Genomic DNA, 12682 nt, shown 5'->3' with positions numbered 1-12682 from the left:
GTAATAAAGCTAGAATTTCCTTGCTGTTCTCCCACCTCTGGCTCCTCCCGCCTCATTTTCTTTCTTTCTTTCCTTTTTTGACTGCCACTCTTTCTGGACGAAAGATCGAATATGTGTGGAAAGTTGTTGCAATAGTTGGTATTCTCAACACCAATTGCAATAGTGGGTATTCTCAATCCCACACCTTTCTGAGTTTTAACTGGATTCCAACGCTTTGACCAAGGATACTGTCTAAGAAATTCAAGCGTATCACTGTTAATAATGTAAGGATTTGTATGGCTTTGAATGTCATGGGCTCGGTGATTACAAACCAAAAGATTCAAAGTTCAACTGTGTACACATTCTTCAGACGTTTCTAAAGATTTTATACTGAAATGTAATGTTGATGTTTACTGAACTCCTAAGGAAATGGTAGACACTCGGAAGGTTTTGTTTAGTAAAATTAACTTGGGAAATTCTTTATAAGTGGGTAAAATTGAAAATGCATTGAGAAACCTCACGGTTTCTATTAAAAACCAATGAGTGAATTTCAAAAAATAATAAATAAATAAATAAATAAATAAATAAATAAATAAATAAATAACTGGTGCTGGTTATGGACATGGATGGAATCCACTGGGAAATGACTTGGAAATCCTTGTACCAATCTCACATACTGATCTGGGAATCTTTCCAGGATAATTTATTTTAAAATGGAAATCACATAGTGTAAATGAGTAGGGGTAAGCGTGGTGACTAAACCTGCATACATAATAGCCGTTGGAATTCTCTGAAGTATTACTGATCTAGAGCGGTGGTACATTTTTTTTGGCACCAAGTAACTGGTTGAGGTTATCTTTGGGCAAAATAGATTTTCCTCACTTGTGTTTGTCATTGTTGTTGGATAACAGGAAATATCCACATTACCATGCATCACTCTTATAAATATCATGGCAGTTGGTTAACAGTGTTGCTCCAGGACTTTCCTTTATTATCTTATGTCCATGCACAGTTGTGTTAGCAGGTATTGGTCTTTTGTTTGACAATCAAAGACCACAGGGATCAAACAGGAGAGCCACACAGAGTACTTTTCACTTTTATGATAGTGTTTATGTCCTGTGGTCCAGCATGGAATTCTTGATTATCCAAGTGACCTCAGTTATTGGTGGCAGCAAGACTTAATGGTGTTTAGTCAGTGGTGCCGCAGTCAGATTTTACTGCGATATCGGAAGGGCCAAGGAGTGATTTTGTACCACTATTCTTTCAAGATTAAGTATTGTGCAATAGAACCATCCATCCCAGGCTGAAACATGACGTATTAAATCTTCCATATTACGGTTTCTCTCTGCTTGGCAGCTTTTTAGGGGAATAATGAGAGTTGTGATTTTTTTAAATTTTCTTTTAATGTTTATTTATTTTTGAGACAGAGAGAGACAGAGCATGAATGGGGGAGGGTCAGAGAGAGAGGGAGACACAGAACTGGAAGCAGGCTCCAGGCTCCAAGCTGTCAGCACAGAGCCCGACGCGGGGCTCGAACCCACGGACCGTGAGATCATGACCTGAGCCGAAGTCGGACGCTTAACCGACTGAGCCACCCAGGAGCCCCGAGAGTTGTGATTTTGACTCTTGAGCTTGTAGAGTTCAATGGCATAGCTTCCTAATATACAGTTTCCCAGTAAGCCTCATATTCTTTTTTTCACTACTCAATGATAATGTGTTGTCACAAATACTGCCACATGAGTAAATAAAAGTGAATAATTTTTTAAAAGATGCAGAGGGTTAAATTATACTCGTTTTATAGGAAGCTTATAAAAATTTTCGTTACTAGCTTCCATTGCCAATGGTATTTCAAATACAGAGGTTTTTCTCCCCCACCCTTCCCAAATTAACTGTATTAGCTAATTAGCCCCTGAGGAAAACATACATATTTGTACAACTTCCCTATTGTATATAATTGTATAATAATTAAAAATGAATCCAATGACCATATTAGAATGTAATTTCAACATATAGCTTCCTTGTCATTTCTTTATTATGTGGAGTGTATACTGAAGCCAAATTTAAGAAGGTCCTGTTTGTGAGCTATCAAAAGGTAATATATTCTCACTGATTCTCAACTAGCTGGGGCCTATCCCTGGGGTACAGCAACATCTGGTTTTCAAGCTTGTTCCCTTAATTGAATCTATTAATTTGCATTCATGGAAACTGGAAACTCTCTTCAGCCAGCCTGTTTTAGCTAGATACCTGTGATTTTAAAATTCACCTCAAAAACAAATGACTAAAACTTTAATATTTGTAGAATCATCGGGATTTGAAAAAAAAAAAAGAAACAATATAAAAGAGCTGGAAAAAATCAACAGAATATAATATAAAAACAAAAATATCATTTGCAGGGAATACTTTGGCTCCATGTAATTCTCTATTTACTCTGAGTAGCTCTAAGTTGGTGTATGACGTCCCTCTGACAATTGAATGTACATTCAGTGTTACAAGATGTTGTGTTTTTTTTTGTCAATACTTAGTTCCTCTAAAGATGGAATCACAAATTATTAACTGATCAACAGTTAGTGTTGTAACAGAATCAGGAACAATTCAACAGAACAGGCCTGTTCTGGGTGTGTTCTTATAGAATTATATAATTATGTCCATTATTACTACAGGTGTCTTCACCTACCTGGCCTCTTCATAATCAGCTACAGTAGCATTTCAGAAAGCATCCCATTCTTCCCCACTGAAATGGTGAAACATTTTTTTTTAATTTTTGTGTCTACATTTATTTATTTTTGAGAAACAGAGTGAGATAAAGTGTGAGTGGGGGAGACGCAGAGAGAGAAGGAGACAGAATACGAAGCAGGCTCCAGGCTCTGAGCAAGTGGTCAGCACAGAGCCTGATGCAGGGCTCAAACCCATGAACTGTGAGACCATGACCTGAGCTGAAGTCGGACACTCAACCAACTGAGCCACCCAGGCGCCGCATGAAATGCGAAACTTTTATGATGCTAGTTGTAGGCTTTTTTGGTGGGGATTTGTTTTTGTTTGTATTATAAAAGTCCTTTATCAAGTTGATGAAGCCTCCCTGGACTCATAGTTTGTGGAGAGAATGTTTTATTTATTATGAATGCCTTGTCTGCATCTGTTTTTAAGACCATCTGATCATTGTCCTGTCTTTCTTCTTTAGCCTATTGTTGTGAGGGGTTAAACTAATTGATTTTTGAATATTGAACCAGTCTCCCATATTGGTACTAAATCCCTCTTGGTTATGGATGTATAATTCTTTTTACACATTGTTGGATTTGATTTGCTAACATGTATTGGGTATTTTGTGTCTATGAAAATGCAAGACACTGGTCTCCAGTTTTCCTTTCTTATAATGCCTTTACCTTGTTTTGTCAATGCTGGCCTCCTAGAATGAGGAAGTTTTCCCTCTGTTTTTATTTTCGGGAAGAGATTATAGGACATTAGCATCATTTTTTCCTGTAAATGTTTGCTAGAATTCTTCACTGAAACCATGTGGGCCTGATGCTTTCTTTTGGGAAGGTATTCATCCTTGACTCTATTTACTTAATAAATATAGGCCTATCCAGATAATCTATGTTTCCTTATGTGGGTTTTAGTAGTGTGTGTCTTTTATTTGTTTTCCATATTTTTCTATAATGTTTTCATTTATTTCTGAGAGAGCGCTGTAGAGTGGGAGGTGGGAAGGGGCAGAGAGAGAGGGAGACGCAGAATCTGAAGCAGGCCCCAGGCTCTGAGATGTTAGCGCAGAGCTTGACACAGGGCTCAAACCCATGGGCCAGGAGATTATGACCTGAGCTGAAGTCAAACATTTACTGACTGAGCCACCCAGGTGCCCCATCGTGTGCATCTTTAAATAATTGATCTGTTTCATATAAGTTATGAAATTTGGGGGCATAGAGTCATTCATAATATTTTCCATTATCCTCTTGATGTTCATGGAATCGGTAGCGGTTATGTCTCTTTCATTTTTGATATTAGCCATTTGTGCCTACTTTTTTCCTTGGATAACCTAGTTAGGGGTTCTTTGCCTTTATTGATATTTTCAAAGAACCATCTTTTGATTTCTCTATTGATTATCTCCAGTATTTTACTATCTTTTATTTTATTGATATCTGTTCTAATTATTATTTTTTAATTATTATTATTTCTTTTCTTCTACTTCAGCCTTCAACTGTACCTCCTCCCCTATTTTCCTAAGGTGGAAGTTTAGGCTACTAATTTAAGGTCTTTCTCCTTTTCGATTTTGTTACATTTATTTACTTACTTTGAGAGAGAGAGAGAGAGAAAGCATGTACGTGAGCAGGGGCATGGCAGAGAGAGGGAGAGAGAGAATCCCAAGCAGGAACCCAATACAGGGGATTGATCTCATGACCATGATAGCATGATCTGAGTGGAAACTAAGAGTTGCATGCTAAAACGACTGAGCACCCAGATGCCCGAAGATCTTTCTACTTTTCTAATAAATGCATTCAGTGCTGTTCATTTTACTGGAAGCCATGTCTTCAGTGCCCCCCACACCCCGCCCTGCACATTTTGGTAGGTTGTATTTAATTTCCATTGAGTCCAAACTACTTTGAAATTTCTCTCAAGATTCCTTCTTTGATGTGTTATTTAGAAGTATGTTCTTAAATCTCTAAACATTTGGGGATTTTTTCTGCTATCTTTTTATTATTGCTTTCCATCCAGTTCAATTCCAGTGTGGCCTGACAGCATACTTTGCATGGTTTCTAGGCTTTGAAATTTGGTAGGATGTGTTTTATGGCCCAGAACATGTTCTGACTTCGTGCATGTTCTGTGTGAACTTGAGAAACATGTTTATTCAACTACTGTTGGATAAAATATTCCATACGTATCAGTTAGATCTAGGTGATTAGGCTACTGCTTAGTCCAGCTGTAGCCTTACCTATATCCTTCTAGACCTGTCAGTCACTGACAGAAAGGTGTTGAAGTCTCCACTATAATAATGAATTTTTCCCTTTCTCCTTGAAATGCTAAAAGTTTTTCCACCATGTATTTTCATTCTCTGTTGTGAGACATAGAAAATTAGGGATTGTTATGTTTTCTTACAGAACTGACACTTTTATCACTCTAGATAATCTCTTTATATAATGACACTCTTTATCTCTCTAGAGTTTCCTTGTTTGGAAGTTTGCTTTGTCTGGAATTAATGCAATTACTCCAACTCTCTTTTGATAAGCATTAGCATGATAAATCTTTCTTCATCCTTTTACTTTTAATCTATCTGTACCTTTATATCTCATGTGAATTTCTTCTAGACAATATAGAGTTGCATCTTGTTTTTGGATCTCCTGTGACAATCTCTGAGCTTTAATTGGTATATTTAGACTATTCACATTTGATGTGAGTATTGATATAGTTGGAATAATATCTACCATGTTTGTAACTGTTTTCTATTCACTGCATTTATACTTTGCTTCCTTTCTATCTTCACCTTTTTCTGCCTTCTGGATGTTAATGCAGCAGTGGGTATATTCCATTTTCTTCTTTCTCTTAACATATTCATTATACTTTTTTATTTTAAAAAGTTGGAGTGGTTTCCCCTTTATTTGCATTTGCATTACTCATTTATAACTAGTCAAATTCCTCTTTCAAATCACACTGTACCACTTCACAGGTAGTGCAGCTACCTCATAAAACTTTCTCAATTCCTCCATCCCATGCCTTCTAATATTGAGGTCATCTACCTCCTTATCCATATGCTATGATCAACCGAGTATATTGCTGCTGTTATCACTTTAAACAAATTGTTATCTATCAGATAAGTTGGGAATGAGAAAAATAAAATATTTTATCTTACCTTCCTTATTCCTACTCTAATCCTCTTCTTTTTTAAACATAGATCTGAATTCCTTATCTATAACCTATATCCATATTCCTTTCTCTAAAGACATTTCTCAAGAGAGAGACAGGGGGCACAAATGAGCAAGGGGCAGAGAGAGAATCCCACGACAGGCAGAGAGAGAGGGAGAGATAATGGGATCTCACTCAAAGCATGGCTCATGCTCACTTGCATTGGGGCTGGAGCTCACTTGATGTGGCACTTGAACTCACAAACTGTGGGACTTGAACTCATGAATGATGAGATCATGACCTGAGCTAAAGTCAGGTATTTAACCACTGAGGTATCCTCCAAGGAACTTTTTTTTTATTTTTATTTCTTGCAAGGCAGATCTACTAGTGATAAAGTCCTTCCTTTTTTGTTTCACAACGTATTACTTGTTTTTGGGTGGTTGTTGTTTTTCTTGTTGTTGTTCTTGTTGTTTCCAAAGGTGAGGGATTGTAAAATTCGGATGCTTTTGGGAAGAGTAAAGCACTCCATGCCTAACGTCTTTTTTTAATGTTTATTTATGTTGAGGGAGAAAGGGGCAGAGAGAGAGAGGTGGGGAGAGAGAGAGAATTCCAAGCAGACTCCATTCTGATAGCAGAGAGCCCTATGTGGGACTCAATCTCATTAAACCTGAGATCATGACTTGAGCAGAAACCAAGGTCGGATGCTCAACCGACTGAGCCACACAACACCCCAAAAAGTCTTTTTTCTTCAGTTTGAAATACACTTTTGCTGGATATAGAATTTTCAATGTTTTTTTTTCCTTTCAACACTATTTTTATTTTTATTTTTATTTATTTTTATTTTTATTTTTATTTTTATTTTTATTTTTATTTTTATTTATTTTTATTTTTATTTTTATTTGTTCTTCTACCCTGGCTACAAAGATAGATGGGGTAAGAGGAGAGAGAGTGATGCTGGCTGGTGGAAGGGCATGATCTTAGCCTGGCTGGTGAATTGCTGTCTGACAGACACACTAAATGGAGCATTGAAGCAAACGTGCAGTCATCTGAGGGAAGATGCAGGAAGAGCTGTAAGTGTAAAAGGACAGTGGTATCACTGAGGTATTTGAGAAAGGGGATGATGTGACACACGCCAGTATTGTGTTGCCTCAAAAAGCACATCTGCAAGCAGTCTTGTATATTCACAAAAACACTTTCTACCTACCTGGCATTGCGGCTCTCTGAAGTTTTATGATGCCTGTAGTTTTCTTTTTTCTTTTTTTTTTTTAGTAATGAAAGGACAATGTTGAATTCTCTAGTTTCCAAACTCATTTCTGGGACATCATTTTTTCTTGGAAGTTTTTGAAAACCATCCAGTACTACTCAAGGGAAGGTGAGACTTTGCTTCTATGGTATAAGGGGAAGGCCCCAAAGCCCAGTGTGGTCTGAGCCAGTGAAACCACTGAATGTATCTGTGGTATCAATCTAAGTATGCATGTCTGAATGGTAGCTGTTGCTGCTTTAGCTGTGGATTTATTCCTGAATGAAATGAGGAGATACTGTATGTGGAGAAAAGTAATTAAGAAAAGCATGTGTAACAAGGGACATGTTTCAGTTGCATACCCAAAAGCAAATGTATGTATGTGTGTATGTGTGTGTGTGTGTGTGTGTGTGTGTGTGTGTGTGTGTGTGTGTGTGTTTAAAGTTTTTATTTATTCTGTGTGACAGAGAGACAGATAGAAAGAATGCAAGCAGGGTAAGGGTAGAGAGCCAGAGAGAGAGAGGAAGAGAGAGAACCTGGCAGTGCAGAGCCTGACGCAGGGCTCCATGTCACCAGCCATGAGATCATGACCTGAGCTGAAATCAAGAGTCCGATTGTAACTGACTGAGCCACTCAGGCACCCTGTCTTTATTTTTTAAACATATGAACTCTTGAGTCATAGTTCTCCTTGGGTTTTAGCCATTTTCTTGTAGCAAATGTATTCTGAAATACAGAGAGGTTTGTGTGCTTCAAAGTGAACAGTGGGATGATGTATTTTTTTTAAGGTAGTATATCAGCTCAGAGGGGGCACATGGCAGAATGGCTGAATATGAGCCGGGAGCCAGATGACCTGGGCTTGAACCCTGGCTGACTAGATGTGTGACCTTGGGTAGGCTATTTAACCTATCTGTTCCTTAAGTCTCCATTTACAAAATGAGGCTAGTGATTCTATGTCCAAATATTCCTGGATTGTGGCCATGCCTGGAACAACTGTTAATGGCTTTCTGCTTTGATTCCCCAAAGTATCTTTATTTGGACAATAAATTATATTGTTGCCCTCACAATAAGCGAACCTGTGTCAGAAGATCCATTTTGAAGATTAAAAGCATTAAAAACAATACCTGCTCATAATATGTGCTCAGTAAGTACTAGTTGCTATTATTAGCTGTGACAACCAGAATACACCTTTTAACTATCCAGTTTCATGCATTACCCCAGAGGCAAGGATTGTTACTGTAGACCTCGAACTCTGAAAGTGACATGTTTTGTTGGAAAATGGAGAATCACCACATTGTGAGCAAATTTAATACAGTTTTGAAAAATTCTCTTCCAGTTTAACCTAGCATGAGTGAATCCAGTAGCTTGAAAAAAATGGCCGTTTTCTTTCATTTCACTAACAGGTAATCACCACCCAGGACATGCTGGTGTTACAGAGAAAATACCATGGGGGTCGTTAATTTGGGTTTTGTGTTTACTATGCTGTTCTTTCCAGTCTGATCCCTAGTTTTCTTTCTTTGATCTTTCTTTGGGCATTCCCTTCCTTCTCCTCCCCTCATGTAATGTCTAAAGTCAATTGCTGTCCCTTCTTCATACATCCTTGTGCTAGGGGATAAAGAAATTATACATAACTGAAAAAGCCTTATTTGCCATAATGGTTTCATGTGCCTACTCTTAAAATCCTTTGATGTGTTTGAGATTGGGTAGAAAAAAAGTGGGTTAATTGGGATATGACTTTTCTTCATATAGGCATCTTGATGACAGTTTCTGCTAAGCTTGTGAGGTAGTCACGCTACACAGGCACAGAGGTGGGATGGATCTCGACACCTGGCCCTGCCACAGGCTAGCTGTTACACCTTGGGCACTCCATTCGTTTCATCTCTCTGAGATTCAGTATTTAGCATGCTTAAAAAGGGGGGTAAAGATACTTGCTGCTTCCCAAGGTTAAACATGAGGCTCAAATGAGATGATGAGTTAGTGTGCTCTAAGCAAATGTTGGCCAAGAGTGCCTTTCTTTAAAAATTGGTTGATGTGATTGGGACTCCTTTTGTAAGATGCATGAGCAGAGGCTTGGAGGAAAAGAAGATAAAAATGCTGCTTCTGTTTGTGTGTTTTGAGTTGCCTGTGGCTGTAGTACTTGGCTATCTAACCAGGTGCTGCTTCATCATGCATGAAATACTTCAAATGGGCGACAAGATGGTTTTCCTTTTATCCTAAACTTCAGGCTGTTGGAAGCATATCTGTGGAAGCCTGTGTGATCTGACAGCTTGAAGGCTCTACGAGAAGTCAAGTGTGCAAGGGAGCCCAGCTTTGAGCCAACCAGGGAAAGGATGGCTTCGCTCTCAAAGGAGCGTGCACGTTTCTCAGGTGATAGAGTAGAGAATAAAATGTGTCCCTTTAAACTCCACATTCCCCTGCTCTTCAACTTCTAAGAAACTCTTTGGCTACTAGCAGTCTGGGCTCTGGAGCCAGCATAGTATTTTTCTTCTTTTAGTTTATCCTGGTTTATGATTTGCTCCCCTTCAACTGAAAAATTGTTTTTATTATAGAAAATGTCAAATATGTAAAAGTCAAGAAAATAGTATATTATACCCCCATGTGCTTAGGATGTAGTTTTAAAAATTATCAAAAACTCGGGGCGCCTGGGTGGCGCAGTCGGTTAAGCGTCCGACTTCAGCCAGGTCACGATCTCGCGGTCCGTGAGTTCGAGCCCCGCATCAGGCTCTGGGCTGATGGCTCGGAGCCTGGAGCCTGTTTCCGATTCTGTGTCTCCCTCTCTCTCTGCCCCTCCCCTATTCATGCTCTGTCTCTCTCTGTCCCAAAAATAAATAAAAAACGTTGAAAAAAAAAATTTTTAAAAAAAAAAAAATTATCAAAAACTCATGTCTAATCTTGTTTCATCTGTCTTTCTACCCATTTTGTCCTTGCTCCCGTCTTCCCCTGGTTTATTTGAGACAAATCCCACACGTTGCATTTTATTTAAAATATCATCCTGTTTGTTTTTATTTTTTAAAAGTTTTATTGTCGTATAATTGGCATAACTTACAGGAAACTAAAGTGTGCTATTTGATAAGTTTATACATCAGTGTGGATGAGTATACACACAGATCATAAAGTATATACACACACATATCCATGAAACCACCACAGTCTAGACAGTGACCATATCCATCACTGAAAAGTTTCCTTGTGTCCCTTGGTCATCCTTTCCTCTTGCCCCTCTCTGCCACCCATTACTGATCTGCCTTCTGTCACAATATATTAGTTTCTATTTTTTAGAGTTCTTGATGAGTGAGATCATAAAGTAATTACTTTTTTTTTGATCCAGATCCCCCCACCCCCCCGCAGAGGCATAGTCTTTGTCTATTCTACCAATATCGTCATGCTGTGACTAGGTAGCATTAGGAAGCTGCACGACCCTTTAGCAGATATTATAGTAGTCCCGGTGAGAAATGGTGGTTTGGACCAGCGTGGTTACCATGGAGATGATAGCTGCCACAATTAGAGATCTACTTTGAAGGTAGAGCTGATCAGATCGGCTGGATTTAGGGATTAGGGCGGGTGTGGGGGTGGGGGTGGGATCCAGAATTACTCCTGAGGATTCTAGCTGGAGCACACGAAGAGAGTGTGATGAAACGGAGGAGACTCAGTGAGGAGCAGCTATGTATGATCTTTCCCGATTCAGTCCTTCCCTGGATGTCCATTGCTTCTTCAAAGCTGTCATTATTATCATTGGTTGATTTGAACCAGTACTTGAGCGGCGGATAAAAAAAACTGTATTGGGAGCACTTTAAGATATTTACAGGTTTACTGGGTGTTATCAGGAATGATATTAAACAAAGGCTAGTTGGCATTGTCAAATTCAAAATAATGAATGTCAGTGTTCTCCTCAGATGTTGGTAGTATCATCTGGTCCAGGTAAGGAGAGACTAAGAAGTAGAGAGGCAAATCACATTTTTAAGAGCTTTAAAAATCTGCTTGAGGTGAAGTTCACTCATGAACAAAGAAAAAAAGAGACAAACAAGAAAACCAGACTCTTAACTTTAGACAACAAACTGACGGTCACCAGAGAGGACTCAGGTAATGGGATTGGTGAGACAGGTGATGGGGATGGAGAGTAAACTTATGATGAGCACGGAGTCATGTACAGAGATGTGAATCACTCACTCTATAGTACACCTGAAACTCCAATGGGAAACGACCACACCCTCTCGAAATGACTACCACTGAAAGAATGGCAACATTAAATGTCGATGTGTGTGTCGAAGGACTGGGGCTCTCACACGTTGTTGGTCAGTGTTTCATCCATCTCTCTCTCTCTCTCTCTCTCTCTCTCTCTCTATATATATATATATATGTATATTATGTATATATAAAATAAACTTTATATAAAGTTTACTTTATATAAAGTTATATAACTATATAAACTTTATATACTTTATATACAAACTTTATATATAAACTTTATAAACTTTATATAAACTTTATATAAAGTTTACTACATATAGTAAATAAGTAAATAAACTTTATATATAAAGTTTATTTACTTATTTTGAGAGAGAGAGAGAGACCACATGAGCAGGGGAGGGACAGAGAAACATGGAGACAGAGGACCCAAAGTGGGCTATGCCCTGAACAACAGAGAGACCGATGCGGGGCTCAAACTCAAGAACTGAGAGATCATGACTTGAGCCCAAGTCAGATGCCTCACCGACTGAGCCCCCAGGTGCCCCAACTGTCAGTCAGTGTTTCTAACGAAGCTACACATGTACAGCATGACCTGGCAATTCTGCGGCCCAGGCGCTTTCCCAAGGAAAAATAAAAACAGGTGTCCACAAAAGACTTACACACCCCATAGCTTTATTCACCGGAGCCAAAAACTAAAAATAATCTTGACATCAGTGAATGGGAGAATGGATAAACAATCTGTGTATCTATCTACACAATGACTGGGGCTCAGTAACTTAATCGAACAGAGTAGGTACATAACCTGAGTGAATCCTGAAAATCATTATGCCAAGTGAAACAAGTCTACAGAAAACAGCACGCAGTATGGTACCATTTATCCAAAGTTCTAGAACAGGCAAAAACAATCCACGGTGGAAAATAACCAGCAAGCGGCTGCTTCCGGGGAGTGGGAAGGGAGCGGGAGGTGATGGGAGATGGGCAGAAGGGAACGTTCTGTGGTGAGGGGGATGTTCAGCATCTGGCCAGGAGTCTGTGTTACTTACACACATGCATTTGTCAGAGCGAAATGGGATGATTCACTTAAAATGTGTGCGTTTAGTGTTATGCAAATTTTACCTCAAAAGAAAAAAAAATCTAAATCAATACTAAACTCTAGTCTATGACATGTATGTTGAAGAACCCAGGGAAATGTGCCCTGACTTCCACAAGTGACTCTGAAATACATAAAAAGCTTATGATGGTTGGATGCTTGGAGGGGATAGAGAGATGGACGAAGCTGTGAAAAAACAAGAATAGTAAAAGCTCCATGGAGGAATCTCATGCAGGGCTTCACTGTAAAATTCCGTCAGCTCTTCCGTACTTGTGAAGTTTGTAAGGTGGAACGTTGGAGGGGAAACAAAGTAGTGGCTGACTGCACACTGGGCTCAGGCACTTGTGTCCCGCTCTGCT

This window comes from Panthera onca, chromosome Y, assembly GCF_046562875.1.
Source record: "Panthera onca isolate mPanOnc1 chromosome Y, mPanOnc1 haplotype 2, whole genome shotgun sequence".
NCBI classification, from domain to species: Eukaryota; Metazoa; Chordata; class Mammalia; order Carnivora; family Felidae; genus Panthera; species Panthera onca.
This window is presented reverse-complemented; position numbering follows the sequence as displayed.